Raw genomic sequence first — 15,193 nt, 5'->3', positions numbered from 1 at the left:
AAAGTGCTCTGAGTGTGGAACAGTGGAGCATTAAAAAGCCATTAATCATGGCTTTGTACTCCTTGCTGCTGGATGTTAATTTTAATTTACAGTCACTTATCCAGTTCCCCTTCAGCAGAGTGGCTGGCTCTGCTCCTAAAGGCCGGGACAATGAGGGAAGGGGGAGAAAGTCACCTCAGGCAGGGATGGGGGGTTGTGGAGGGGCTCCCTGGGGACCCCATTCTTCTTCAGGGTCCCTCCTTTCCCTGTATTTACATCGGGAATTTGATCGTCCAGATGGAGGAGCTTTCAAACTCTGTTGCAGGAGAGAATGACATTTCCCAGCTGCTCTTAAAAAAAAGTAAATAAGGAAGGAAGAGGAAAATTGCTGATTAATCATGTCTGGCCCACGGGGTAACAATTATCATGTTAATTGGGGAAGAGTCAATAGCGAGGAAGTCAGAACAAGATCGCCTGGTCTCCTGCCAGCCATTTTCCACCTTCTAGGAGATAACTCCTGACAGTTTTGGGGACACAGGCATGTGCCACCTCTGTAGGGAGGGTCAGGTCTGGAGCCACCCTGTCAGAGTTGCAGGTAAGGGAATGGAGAGCTTCGGTGGGTTGTGATTTATGTTGGGGTCCACATTGTCCTTCCTGGGCTGTTGGGAAAGCTGGAGGTGACAATGCTCCTGGTGGGAACATCTCATGCAGTGCTTGGAAGGAGCTGAGGGGGTGGATGGGCCTGAGGTGATGGATGTGTCCATGAGGTGAGGAGTTAGAAGATGTTTCAGCTTGGTTGTTCTCAGTATTTGTCATCACACATATTAAGTCATAGGGAAAGGGTTTGTAATCAGAGAATCATGGAATGGGTTGGGTTGGGTTGGGTTGGGTTGGGAGGGACCTTAAAGCCCATCCAGTGCCATCCCTTGCCATGGGCAGGGACACCTTCCACTATCCCAGGGTGCTCCCAGCCCTGTCCAGCCTGGCCTTGGACACTTCCAGGGATCCAGGGGCAGCCACAGCTTCTGTGGGCACCCTGTTGATTGTGACGTGAAGGAGCTGTGACACTGGGCTATCACAGGAAGAAGAAAACACCACCAGGTTGTGTTTCTTTAATATCAAAATCCAGTTTTGTTTATTCCTAGAGTGTCTGCAAGTTCTGTTGCCTGTCCACATCGTCTCTCATTCCCTTAGGGATGCTCATTTCAGAGGATTCATTGCTTCTAGAAGTTATAGTTTCTAATGATGGGGTTCAGGATTACCCCAGTTTTCCCTAAACAAGCATCCTGGTTTTCCTTACACTGCAGGATGAATTCCATGGTTACAAGCCTGCAGGAAAACACGGAGTTCTATGAGAGCTCCTCTTCACATTGCTGGTCTGGGATCCTTAAATATGTGGGATCCCATACTTTTATATATGTGTAAATCTATCCAGCACAGAGGGCTGAGGTGGATAGCAGCAGGGTGAGGTGTTGACTGAGTGTCCTCTTTTACTTCAGCTGGATTGTTTGGTCTCATTTCAAAAGTGTCAGTGACCACAAAGGACAAGATCTGTATGTTCAGGGAATGTGAGCATGTTCTGTGGGCTTCCTTTAAGAGGAAGAAAACTTCCCTGTCATCCAGCCCTGGCTTCTGCTGGATTACACATGGGAGTAGCCAGTAACATGGATAAAATACTGAGTTCTCGTAAGGCCGTGCTGGTTGGCACTAAGGAATATTATGCCCCTCAATGTGTTATTTTCCAAGTTTGATGCCAGGGAATGAGTTTTATCACCTGGAGTGTGACAGAAACTTGTCTGTCTGTGAGCGTTGTCCCTGCTGGGACAGCAGTGGGCTCAATTAGAGCAGCACATGCACTGTGTGTCCCTGGAGAGCAGCCCTGGGGAATTGTCCTGTCAGCTTCTCCAGATTGCTGCCCTCAGAGAGCCACTGGATGGATGCCCAAGAGCCCAGGCACTCTGAGAGGCAAGGCACAGTCCTCTCCTGGCTGTGAGCCTCTCTGCTCGAGAAGAAAGAGCTGCAGCAAGTCTCCATCTCCTGTACCTCCTCCTGTGAGCAGCCCTTCAGATGCAGCAGATGGGTCCAGCATGGCACCAACACAATCAGAAACAGCCTTGGCGCAGCTCCCCATGTGACTTCAGACTGTCTCTTCCCTGGCCATGCAGCCAGGCTGCAAGAACTGCTGGAAAAACTCAACTCCGAGCTTGCAGAGCCAGGATCTCATTAGGCAGGCAGGGAGAAGCACGGAAAACAAACACCTGGCACCACCATGTCCCTTTAGCAAGAAGGACTGTGGTGTAAAAGGTGAAGATTGTGGTCTCAGAGGCAAACCCAGTATTTGCAGCACATCCTCCCTCCTGTCATAGGCTGGTACTGACAGAAGGTCTCATTACAGCCATCAGCTGTGGGGATGACACGATTTGGGCTCTGGGTTGGTGTCAGGGTCTCTGAGACAGGCGGGCAGGCAGGCAAGGGTGCTGCAGTGTGCATGAGCAATGAGAGGGATCTCCTATTAGCACCGACCTTTGAGGATGTGAAAGTGAAAAGAGCAGAGAAGAAATAAAAAAAAAAAAAAAGAAGAAAAAAATCAAGTCCAAGCCAGTGGAATGTCTCTGGTTTATTCACTGCTGCCTGCTTTCTTATTTACTATTTATTTATTTACTTGAAGGCGAGGTGACCTTCAAAGCTGCTGCTTGTCACTGGCAGCCTCTTGGTTGCAGGTTGCATGTCAGTTTTGGCTGGGGTGCTGACACTGAGCATCCCAGGCATCCTGGGGGGGAATGTGTGCCCCTTAATTTTAGAGCTGTTTAAAAGCAGGGGTCTGCTTTGGGTAGCCAGGCTGGGTTTGGAAGCCTAAAGCATAAAAAGCTGTAGGGAAAATGTGAGCCTGATGATGCAAATTCCCCTCGTTTTTTGTTCCACCTCATCCCACTCATGTGAGGGATGAGTGGCTCTGACTCTCTGCCATAGAGGGACTGTTTGCAGGCCCCACAGCAGATGTGGGAATGTTCTCTCCCTCCAAACTGTGCCTTTGCAGAGAACAATCATCCGCCTTCCACAGATTCAATGCAACACAGTTTATTTTCATTTTTAACAGCCTGTAAACCCAAGCATCTTTTCCTCCAGCCTTTTCCACTCATCAGGGATGTCCATGCAGGCCTTCAAGGTGATTTTACAGCCTCCAGTACAGCAAGGTCGCCACAACCACAGCCACAAATGCATCCAAATTGTGTCTGTGGAGGATGATCAAGACATGATGACAGGAGGGGCTTCCAGGGCAGGAGCCAAAGGAAAAGACTGGATGTCTGTGGTATTTGCAGCACTGCCAAGATGCCACCAGCAATGATTTGTTGGCAGCCAAACACTTCAAGCCAGGACCTTGCAAGCCAGGCATCTCATTCAGGGTCTGTGGTGTGCCCTGGACACTTCCCATTTGGGACACTTCCCTTTATTATTCCAAATAAATTCAGTGCTCTGCTCAGTGTCCCAATTAATGTAGCAGGACCTGACTCTGGGCTGTTCTGAGCAGATAGAAACATTTCCCTGTGCTCTCAGACAGATGCCACACTTCACCCAGAGATGGAGGCATTTTCTGGGAGGGAAAATTTGGGTCTCACTTGTGCAAACAGAAAGTTTTCCTCCTTTGAAAAGCCGGGGAAATGAAGGCAGGAAATGAAGGCACGCAAAAAATAAAGGCAGGAAAACATTTCTTGAAGGAGAGGGGTGTGAATGGTATAAACTCTTCCTTTTCTAACCTTAAAAATTAATTGTGAAAATGGTCCCAAAGAGTGGACATACTGAATTCATGATAAAGGTGCCACTTCAGTGAACGCACAACCTTAACTTGGCAAATCTTACCCATAATTTTGGATGCACATCCCTCTAGGAGGAGCTCTTTCTTTCCCTGGGCACCAGAGGCTGCTTCAGAGATAAGAACAGAGTCACACAATGGTTGGGGTTGGAAAGGACCTTAAAGCCCATCCAGTCCAGCCCCTGCCATGGGCAGGGACAACTTCCACTATCCCAGGCTGCTCCCAGCCCTGTCCAGCCTGGCCTTGGGCACTTCCAGGGGTCCAGGGGCACCCACAGCTTCTCTGGGCACCCTGTGCCAGGGCCTCACCACCCTCACAGGGAAGAATTTCTTCCCAATATCCCACCTAGATCTCCCCATTTTAGTTTAAAACCATTTCCTCATGTCCTATCAAAATCTCCCTGGGTATGAAGTCACCCACTCTCTTTTACATCAGCTCCCTTTAAGCCCTGCAAGGGGCTCTGAGCTCTCCCCGGAGCCTTCTCCTCTCCAGGTGAACATTCCCGGCTCTCCCAGCCTGGCTGCAGAGCAGAGGGGCTCCAGCCCTGGAGCAGCTCCGGGCTCTCCTCTGGACTTTCTCCTACAAGTCCAGTGTGGAGAACCACGGAACCGAGCCCTAATATTTCAGTATCTAATCCTGAGCACGTACTACTGAATCACATACTTCTACCTCCTCGATCATTCTCCAAATTTATCTGTCTTTTAACCCTCATAAGAGCAGCTCCACCACAGTGAAGCCACAAAAAATTCTGTGCTACCCAAGCTTGTTCCTCTCCACGGAAATCTTTAATAAAAGGCGAAAGATTTGTACGTTCTGAAGAGAAACCTGAGCATAGTCCGCATCCCTCCCCACACCCACGCGATCCCATGGCTGTCCCTCCAGGACATGGTGACTTTGCTAGCTTCCCATTTAGACCCTCTGGTGTCCCCATCCCGGTCCCTCGGCAGTGCCGCAGCCCAGATACACGTTCTCACACAAGTGTCCCCACGGAAAAAGTGGGAATTTTCACCAGGGCTGTGCCACCGGCCCGCAGTGCACCCTGGGTATGCAAATCAATCTGAATAGTAATGAGGCATAGGCAATAAGGTCTGCAAACGCCTTTCATCAGCTGGACAGCGACACAGACAAGGGCTGGCTCAGCTCAGCTCCCATTCCTAACCAACACAGAATCCCAGGAGGTTTTGGGTTGGAAGGGACCTTAAGGCCCATCTAATTCCACCTCCTGCCATGGGCAGGGACACCTTCCACTATCCCAGGCTGCTCCAAGCCCCATCCAGCCTGGCCTTGGACACTTCCAGGGATCTCAACACCTTGAGAGCCTCCTGCTGATACAGAAAATCAGACTATTTTGGGGTGTCTCTGCTTCCAGTCTTTGTGACTGGGCTCCTGGAAGAGGCACATCAGTTCCATGCCTTGAGTGAGATGATCCCAGGGCATGGACTCTCTGCAAAGGTTTTCTTTTACTAAAAAAAAAAAAATCCCTTGGAGCACAGGCAGGAGGGAAGGCAGCAACTCCAAGAGAGCCAGACCAAGTCAACGATTTGAGAAAAAGTCTTAGAGCAACGCCTGAGATTCCTCAGAAGGGGTGACTCAGTCCCTGGGTGCACAAGCAGGGACATGTTGAGTGCAATGAGGAGAGTCATTTCTCATCTGGGCATAGGAGAAGTGGGGACACCCAGCTCTGATGTCTGTGCCTGCAAGGGAACATCCAATGCTTGGAGAGACATCAGAAGAGAGCAGCAAAAATGACTCAGAGTCTGGAGGACAAACTCCAAGCAGATGTGTCAAATTTATCCCATTCAGTTCCTGGGAATGACACTGGAGAGGCACCTCCTTATGGAGATGTTTGGCTGACTCCATCGAGGGGAATGATGGAAAACACTGCTCAAGTCAGGCTGGAGGAAATAAAGACTAAAGTGAATCAGGGAGAGGATTTAACACACTGGAAAAAGTTCCCAAGGAATCTGGTGGATTTTGTCTCCTCAGAACAAACTCTGGAAAGCAGGCTTTAGTTCAACACAGGGCACTGGATCCCCAGCGAGAGCAGGTGGGGAAAAACAAGTGGGGTATGATAGAAAGATATGTAATATTTGTGATATTTTACAATATTTTATTTATTAATCCAAGAAATTGTATTTATTATATGATAAATGTAAAGTCCATAGTTAGTTCTAAGTACATAAATCTGTGAAATCAGCCAAAGTTCAGGCCAACAGAAAGGTGGTGCAGCTCAGTGAACCTTCCACGTCTGGAGCAAAATGCAAACCCTCTGTGCACGTTTAAGGCTCCATCACTGTGCAAAGTTTAATTTTGCAGCCCTGCTCTGATCCAGCAGGGGATAAATGGCTCCAGTTATACAAAGGGAAGAGGATGGAGCAGCAGCAGATGCAGAAGTGCAGTGGAGTCCTGAGACTGTGATGTGCTGCTGCTGCTGTTGGGAGGAAGCACAACAGCTGTTTTTTGTTTTCCTGGGAATATCCATGCTGATTCCATGAGCCACTGATATCCCAAACTGAGTGAAGGCTTGGGCAGGGGTTTGCTTTTCTCCACTACACCACTGCCTCCATCATCTATTCCAAGGGATGGTCCTGGCAGTCCAAAGAGCTGAGTTTGTTTTCACCCTCTGCCTTTCCCAGAGTTCAGCTTGGGGGTTTATAACCTGGCCTTCTGTATATATATTTTTTTTTTCCCTAAATCACCATCTCTTTCTCACAGATGCATATTCTTCTCCCACTCCCACTGGCCTGCAAAGATCTTGTCCTGCCAGGCTCATCTGAGGCCTCAAGATCTGCTGTCAGAAATTATAAAGATGTTCCCAATTCCCAGGCTGAGCAGCCAGGATCACATTTGCAATCAGTTTTAATCACAAGTGTAACTGAGTGGATTGCAAGTGATAAGCCCCGTCTGCAGGCAGCTGTGATGTAATGAAGATGACAGTTCAGAATTGGGTCTGAGGGTTATTTTTGGGGAAGGCAGAGAACGACAAAATTAGAGACAGTGCAGGGGAAAAAGAAAAAGATATAAAGAGAGTGAGTGCTTCAGGCTCACACCACTAAGAGTTCCCTCCCTGCCAGGCAAGACAATAATCAAAATTAATTTGTGCAGGAAGGCAGGCACTCAAAGAGAAATCAAACAGGTGACCACAGCTGGCGTGAAATTTCACAGGATGGGAAAGGAAGAGGGCTGGAAGGAAACAGCTACCAGCTGTCCCTGCCTTCCTGAGCCTGGAGGAACAGAGAACCCTTTTCTCAAAATACTTGGATGCTGAATGCATGAGAAACAGCCCTTTGGAGGAAGGAACAATCACCTGGGAGCAAACCTCATGTCTTTAAATACATGTTCAGGTTAGTCAAGCAGCACATGGCAAGTGATGGATATCACAGGTCCTGCTCCTGCCTCTCTTTTCCATGGCCACAGATCTGCAGAGCAGAGTCCCTGCTACTGCTTCTCCCCTGCTCTGATGGATCCACATCCTGGATCCAGCCTGGACTGCTGTGCTCTGTATCTTAAAACAGAGAATTAATGGCTTTGTATTGAAATAAGGAAGGCTTTGATGGGATATTAAGAAGAAATTCTTCCCTGTGAGGATGGGGAGGCCCTGGCACAGGGTGCCCAGAGAAGCTGTGGCTGCCCCTGGATCCCTGGAAGTGTCCAAGGCCAGGTTGGACAGGGCTTGGAGCAGCCTGGGATAGTGGAAGGTGTCCTGCCCATGGCAGGGGTGGAACGAGATGAGCTTTAAGGGAAGGACCTGGTTCATGATTTCACAAGAACTCACACAATAAATCTGTGATCCCATCATCAGCTAAGGAAGGCCACTTTGGATTTGTCCCCTTGCAGTGGGAATGCACACAAACCAAAGGGGGTTTTGCCTCTCCCCTTCCTGCCCTTGCTGGGTCACTTCAGGCCACTGGACCATCATCCACAGCTCTCCCCTTGTCACAATTGATCATGGCATGGCCTGTTCCTGCAGCCTGTGTCCTGCTGGACTGCTGGTGTGCTCCCTCCTGCCCTGTCACATCAAATCACTGCCTGCCCCTGCCTCCAGCCATCACCAATATTCAATGAGTCAGAAAGGAGCTGAGGCCAACCTGACCTTCATCAACAGGGTGATGTCACCTGCTGAAAGAAAGACTTGATAAAGGTAAGAGCAGGCAACTTGATATCCTTCCTGATCTCTGTGTCCAGAACCATAAACCACAATAAAAGGATCTGTTCCTAATGAAAATTCAGCTACCTGTGCTGAGCTTGGCCTGCTGCGTGCTTGGAGTCCAGGGAAGAGCAACCTGCTGCGCATTCACTCCCCAAATACGTTCTTCTCTAAAGCTGAATTGGGTGAAGGTTGGTCTGAGTGGAGGAGAGGGGAGAGGTGGCCAGCAGATTTCACTTAAATCATCTTTTGTTAAAAAAGTACCTGGTGCATTTTCGCCCTGAAATCCCACGAGTCTGTGCTCTTGTTTTCAGAGGGAAGTAAATCCGAGTGAACTGTTAATGTGGATTAGCTGAACTGCAGGAAAGAACAGGTATTTTTACTCAATTGCAGCATCCTTAGCCTGACTCATCCCAATCCCTTTGGGCAGAGTTATTTTCCCCACAGATGATAACTCTGTGTGACTGCTCCACCTGTCTGCTGCATTCACCACAGGCTATCGCTTCCAAATTCCTGTGTCCAGTCCCAGCCTGGGTGCTGCTCGTGCTGCTCTCCAGCCAGGGGCTATCAGAAGGAAAGACAGATTTAGGGGATGTCATGCAGGACACAGGGGTTGAATCTCCACTGGCTGTATGACCTCAAAGTTATTGACTCCTCCTGCACCTCCTTGTCCCATGTTTCTAAACACAGCACTGACAACCGTCTGTTCTGCCTTCACACCCAGCCCACGTGTTCCCAGGATGATTTGGGCACCAGCCTGGGTGCTGCAGGCTCTCAAGTGTGTGTGTGGCCCCTCATCACTTATTGAGGGCTGAAGATATCAGTGCTTCCAGCACCTTGGCTTGCAAATGGACAATTTGAATCCATCACAAAAACCAACCTCTACCTCAGCTTCTTGTGAGATGGAGAGGGAACAAGCCAGGAAATTTGTAGGACTGTAACACAGACCAGTCCACAGTCATTCCATGACCCAGTTGAACTTCATAACTTTAACTCTGACATTTCTACTCTTTCAGAAGGGCTTTGCCTTCTTCAAACTCTCTTCTGCCTCACCAGGGGAAATGTCCAGCTCTGTCCATAGCAGACAAGGTTTCTACAGACTATTTTGCTGCTGGAGGACAGCAAAATATTTCTGAATCGTTTTCCTGCCTACATTTCCTTAGATTAACTCACTAATATCCCAGGATAGAGCGGGGTTTTTTTGCTAGATGAAAAGAGGAAGAGGAGAGGAGGGGGGGGGGGAGGGGGAGGGGGGGGGGGAGGGGAGGAGAGGAGAGGAGAGGAGAGGAGAGGAGAGGTGCTGGACAAGGTCATACATGAAAGGCAGCAGTGCAGATCTCATTCTGTTTGCACTGTGACTCTACTTCTGGGGCCTTACATGGAATTCTGGCACAGAAAATATTCTTTTATAGTGTTAAATCCTTTTCCTCTCCTGATCTGCCCCTAATTCTGAGAGTCAATATCAGGTTCGTAACACAACTGCAGAGCAGTGAGGTTTGATTTGTCCTCAAACTCCGAGAACTTGAGAAAATTTCTAGCACTTCAAATCCTGCATAACAAAATTCAGGAAATGTGAAGAATTAGTGTGCAAAGACCTCTTCAGGAGCCTTGAAGATGATGCAGAAAAGATTCCAGAGAACTGCCCTCCTGAAAGGCCATGATGAAGTGCCAAGTCCTTCACTCTTTGTTCATAGAATACTTGGGGTTCTAAAATACCTCTGAAATCATCAAGTCCAACATTTATCTCATTATTACCAAGTCCATCACTAAACCAGGTCCCTAAGCACCACATCTGCACATTTTTTGAACTCTTCCTGGCATTGTGATTCCCCCAGTGCTCACTCCACCCTCTGGAGGAGATAGGAAATCAAGCACGGATAACATCACCCACACTCTGGGCCTACCCAACCCAGTATAGGGGAAAATAAAAGGTCAGGAACTGGGTAATGCAGATATTTTTATGTCCTCTAGAGAACAGAATCACAATTATTCCTGAAGTACCTTTGTATTTACTAGGAATTCCATGAATATTTTCTGATTAAGTTGTTAAACATTTTTCCATCGAGTAAACTTCCAGCATTTGCAGTATCCCTCAGCAAGGGGGGATTATCTCTTGATTAACTTCACCTTGTGTGAAGCAAGTCCTTTGTTCTGACCTGCTATCATCTCAAGCACCCTTTTTTGTCTTTTCAAAGACAAAAAAAAAGAATAATAGCTGCTCTCTTTCATCCTCTTCATGCCACTCATCATCTGATAGACTATTATCATACTCTGCTTCTGTCATCTCTTATTCAGATGGAATATTCCTGGAGTACTTCATTGTTCTGTACCTTTGATCACTCTATTGCCCTTCTACACATCTTTCCCAGTTCTGCTGCATCCTTTCTGCAGGGGGAACAGCAGAGCTGCTCAAAACATTCTGGAGGCAGACACGCACCGAATTTACACAGGGCTGTAATAATGGCTTCTATTTTGATCTCCATTCCTTTGCTATTCATTCTTAACATTCAATTTGCTTTTTGTCACCACCATTGAGCACGGAGGTGACATATTCATAGAACTGCTCATTCTAAACACCAACTCATTCCTGAGTAAGTAATAGTCCATTCAAAACTCATCACTGTAGGTAAAGTTAGGATTGCTTTCTTTTTCCCATGTGTACCACCCTGCTCTTACTTCCCCTCAATTTCAGCTGCTCTTTAGTCACAGAATCGCTTGGCAGTGTGACGTCCCTCTGCAAGCCTCCCACATCATCCCTCATCGTTACTGCCTTGCATGGCATCAGCAGAGGATTTCTGTCACCTCATTACATCACCCAGCACCAGCACACTTGAGTTATGTCCCCCTTGGAGCTCTTGCTCCCCTTCCCATCTCTCTGGGCAGGCTCTGCTGCGAGCAGCAATGATGCCAAACCCCTGCAGAGAGAACACTCCTGTGCTGTTTGTTTCTCCAGATCCTTGGGCACAGGCAGGTAGCCCTGGCACGAGTGATGGCTCTGTCTTTATCTGTGAGGTGTGTGCTGCATTCAGAGCAGACTGGTTTGAATGGGCTCTGGAGCAGAAGCCTCTGTGTGTGAGTTTGCCTCTGGATCTTTTCATCCGCTGCTTTTCACGGGCGCATGCGTGACTTTGCGTGTGGCCTCCCTCAGAATTTATTCCCCCGGCTTTTTGATCACAGTAATAATCCCGCTGTTAAAAAGGAACCTTCCCCTTTAAATTCCCCAGTGCCAAGAAATGAACTTTGAAATATGAAGGTTAGCAAAGACTTTGGGAACAACTTTGAAAGCAGCTAAGCTGTGAGCGATCTCCTCGTCCTTTAATCAGATGCTTGGCTTTGCAGCTCCAGCCATCTTCACGGATTAATTCCCATGAACTTTCTGAACTGCTTTTATGGAAAAGCGCATCAAATAGATGACTCTGCTAAGAAGGAATTAATCAATTAAGCAGAAGCAGGGAGGCCTCCTCTCTGCTGAGAAACTGGTCCACGGACACCTTCGCCCTGCCCACCTCCTTCCTTCTACCTTGCTCCAAAACTCGTTTTGTTTATATTAGGTGGAGATTGAATTTAGGTGTAGATTCACCACACACACAGAGCTTCCCTTCCTGCCATATATTTCTGAGATAAGTATGTTTTTTCTTGTCTGTAACTGTGAAATTTTTAGGGTGCAGCAGCCTCCAGCTGTGGCAATATTCCTGGTGTGCATTTCCCAGTGAGCCAGACTGAACCATCTTGCACTGCCCTGCATGATGAGCATTGTGGTGGAGGCTCTTAGTTTTTCTGTCTGCATCTCCAAGAGGAGATATTGGGGATGTGGCTTTTCCAGAGCTATCCCGGAGACCAGCTGAGTGCCCCAGTAAATCAGTTCTCCCCTTCTGCCTGGTCCTGGGTGAGTTGTGCAGGCCTGAATTCAACGTGCAATTTTAGCCACGTAACAGGTATCTGGTCCAATTTGGTTTCCCAAGCCCTTTCCAAGAGCTTTCTAATGTCCATGGAGGGAGAGAGAGGAATTTCCAAGGAGAAAATTAGGCTTTCCTGAAACAGGTGTGAATCAGGTATCATGGAGTGGTCACTGGAGGTGTAAAGAAGGAACCCAAGTGTCTTGGGGCCATCATGCTCCTTCATGTCATCATAAATATCTGTACCTATTCAGGGCACCCATCAGTCTCCTAAAGTTGGATTCACGGTGTTTATCTCCTCTTTGTGTGCCAATACAGGGAAACAAGGAATGCAGGCTGAGATTTCCCTTTTTCTCCCCCAGATCAGGCTTCTTTTGACTTAAAAAGGGATCTTTCCTGACAGCGAGGGTTATGAAATTATGGTGGTGCTGCAGATGGCATTTAAGGGAGGTTCCTCCCATCTGCTCGCTCTCGAGAGTGGAAAATTCCTGATGTTACAGATTTTTGTAAAGGGCAAAGGATCTGAATTTTTATTTCTGAGAAAATGAATTCTGAGCTGCCATGTCAGCCTTCACAGCCACGCAGACAACAAGCTTGGAGATGCTCTGAAGAAACTTGGGTTTGTGGCCTCTGTAAAAGCAATTCTGAATTTCTTCTGCCATTTGCAGTGACCCTCTCCCAGGAGAAATCTATCCCCAGCTTCAGGAGTACTTGGAGCCCAAGTCACAGCTTTTATTAACAGGAGAGTTGGAGTTTCTCTTGCAGAAGTGAGATAATTCCTGCATTTCCTTTCAGAAGCAATCCTTGTAACCGTGTCTAGGATAGACTGTGGTATAAGGTCATTCTCTCCCCTGTCACATTCACTCCATCACATCAAGTGAGGAGGAGGCAAATTAACACTTCTGTTTCTGGTCCTGAAGGGAGGCTGATCTACAGGGGAGGGTGAGTTTTAATTCTAATTCTGACCCTAAACCAATTCCTGGGCTATTTATCCTCATTTTTACTGATGTTAGCACTGTCATTTTTATTAAGTACCTCTTCAACCTCCCTGGTGCTTGCTCCAGGTTTATTTAGGAAAGGGATTTAATACATGGAAAACATCTACTATTTTTCAGCTTATTTCCAGCTGGGAAGGTGTTTGAAGTGTGGCTGTGCAGGGCTCAGGTGGCAGGGAGACAGAAATGTGTCAAAAGAACCAGTTAACATCAAAACTCCCTCACACAGAGATCCCTCCTTCTTTCCAGAGGCTACTTCATCAGGTTCTGTGGGATACCTCTTATTTCTGGATACCACAAGAACACCAGTGGTCTATTAATTCCTGCACAGCTCCTTTCCTGCTGTCACCCATCTGGCTCCACAGATGATTCATGCTTTTGGTTATAGTTTGGGATAAAACTCCAGTTTTTCACAGAAGCATAAAATCATAGATTGGTTTGGGTGGGAAGGGACCTTAAAGCTCATTCAGTCCCAACCCCCTGCCGTGGGCAGGGACACTTTCCACTACCCCAGGTTGCTCCAAGCCCCATCCAGCCTGGACACAGCCTCTCAGAGTAACCTGTTCCAGTGCTCAACCACCTTCACAAGAAAAGTGGTTTTTATTTTTTTATTGCAGATTTTATTTATATATATATATTTATATGTCTAGTGTGTCCATGCCTCTCTTGTGCTGGGAAGCCCAGACTGGGGATAGCACTCCAGATGTGGCCTCAGCAGAGGGGAAGGATCATCTCCCTCAACAAGCTGTCAATCCCCTTCCTTAAAAAAAAAAGTCCTTCTGCTCTGAAAAACCCAAGACCCGAAAGCAAATCTGTGCTGTCTGTTTGAGAGCTGCAGCACACAGCTGAGCACTTTCAGTGCCCAGCACACTCAGACCTCAGCTAAGATATTTTTGTAACAGGGAATTCCAATAAAGTCGGAGGATCTTTAATAAATCCAATAAAGTCACAGCATTTTTAAAGTTTATCAAGATCACTTTCGCAGCAGTAAGCAGTGTTGAAATGGCTTGGGAAGAAATAAAAGGGAGAGGAAAAGGCATTTTTATTTTGGGACCGAGAGTTAAGACCTTTCAGATTGCACCATTTCCTGACTTTAATGAGCAGAGTATCTTGATCCAATCTTTTTCCCTGCATTTTTGTCCCCCAGTCACAGGATTTTTTATTTTAAAGGACACAAACCTGCAAACATTTTACCCAGCTCTGCATGAGCCTTCTGGAAAATGATAGGCCAGTTTTGGAGAGGACTGCAGTGAGTAACTGGCAAAAAGACTGGGCCTGGGGTTTGTATTTGCATGTTCATTTAGATAAGAAAGAGAAAGTGGCTGATCACAGAGGCAGCTCTGCAGGTTCAGTGCCCCTTCATTTCCTGACCCTCAAAATCTTGTTAACAGGATACACTCTGTCTGCAGGAAAAAAACTCTCTTATTTTTAGCTTAATTACAGTATCAACAATTGGATCAAAATGTAATACTTATTATTAGTCTAGTTATACTAACCCTCAGCCCAAAGCAGCACAGAAAAGCAGCATTAATAATGAAATCAAAAGCATTATGTGGAATACCTGTCACTGCAGCCTTCATCACCCTGTTTCCACAGGTGCTGGTGGTGTAAGGATGCACTGCTGCCTAGAATTGATCCCATCACTGCCAGCAAATTGCAGGACACCACCCTCCAATTAAGTGTCTGTGCTGGACCAGTTGTGGCACTAAAATTGAACCCAGAAGTGTCTCAAAAGCAACATGTGTTTTCCTGGAAAAATCCTCTCCCCTTTGAGCTGTCCCTCCGCATCATGCCCATTCTTTCCATGCCCCACATGATGTAGAGGGAAGCTCAGCTTTCCCATCAATGGGACTGAAAAGAGCAGATAACAGAGGGAGGTGGGTGAAGGCTTCCATGAGACAACCAGCTGCACTTTATCATGGCTGGAATTCCATGAGTGGGATCCAGATGCCTAGAAAGCCATCAAATATTATTTGGGGTGTTCCAGAGTGTCCTGCCTGGCCTCCACTTCCAGCCCAGAAGGGCACAGCTCTCCAGCTGGATCTGTGCCGTGTCTTTCACCCTCAGAGCATCTCAGGTGGCACTTGGTGATGCATTTAGAAAAGTGCTTCACCACTCCTCTGACCTCCAGGCCAGGTGAGCTGTCTGACATCCACTGTTTCACTAAAAATAGGCAGGAAATAGAGGAGATGTCTGGGGTTGTTGTCTCCAAGCTGCTCCAAAGTCTGAACAAAGAAAAAATAAGGAAAGGAAGGAATTCGGAAGGAAGGAATTCGGAAGGAAGGAAGGAAGGAATTCGGAAGGAAGGAAGGAATTCGGAAGGAAGGAAGGAAGGAAGGAAGGAAGGAAGGAAGGAAGGAAGGA

The 15,193-nt window shown here is 47.4% G+C and overlaps 1 non-coding gene across 1 annotated transcript; it reads right to left on the bottom strand.

The window, feature by feature from the left end:
* Nucleotides 1-4,510: 4,510 nt before the first annotated feature.
* On the bottom strand, nucleotides 4,511-4,624 carry LOC121676821. Its single transcript, XR_006020623.1, has one exon. It is a non-coding gene; the product is annotated as a U5 spliceosomal RNA (small nuclear RNA).
* Nucleotides 4,625-15,193: the final 10,569 nt, after the last annotated feature.

The sequence above is a fragment of the Corvus kubaryi genome, unplaced genomic scaffold, assembly GCF_017639235.1.
Source record: "Corvus kubaryi isolate FWS band 111438036 unplaced genomic scaffold, C.kubaryi_AGA036_p1.0 135, whole genome shotgun sequence".
NCBI lineage: Eukaryota > Metazoa > Chordata > Aves > Passeriformes > Corvidae > Corvus > Corvus kubaryi.
Note: the sequence above shows the minus strand (reverse complement) of the source record. Positions and strands in the feature narration are given on the sequence as shown.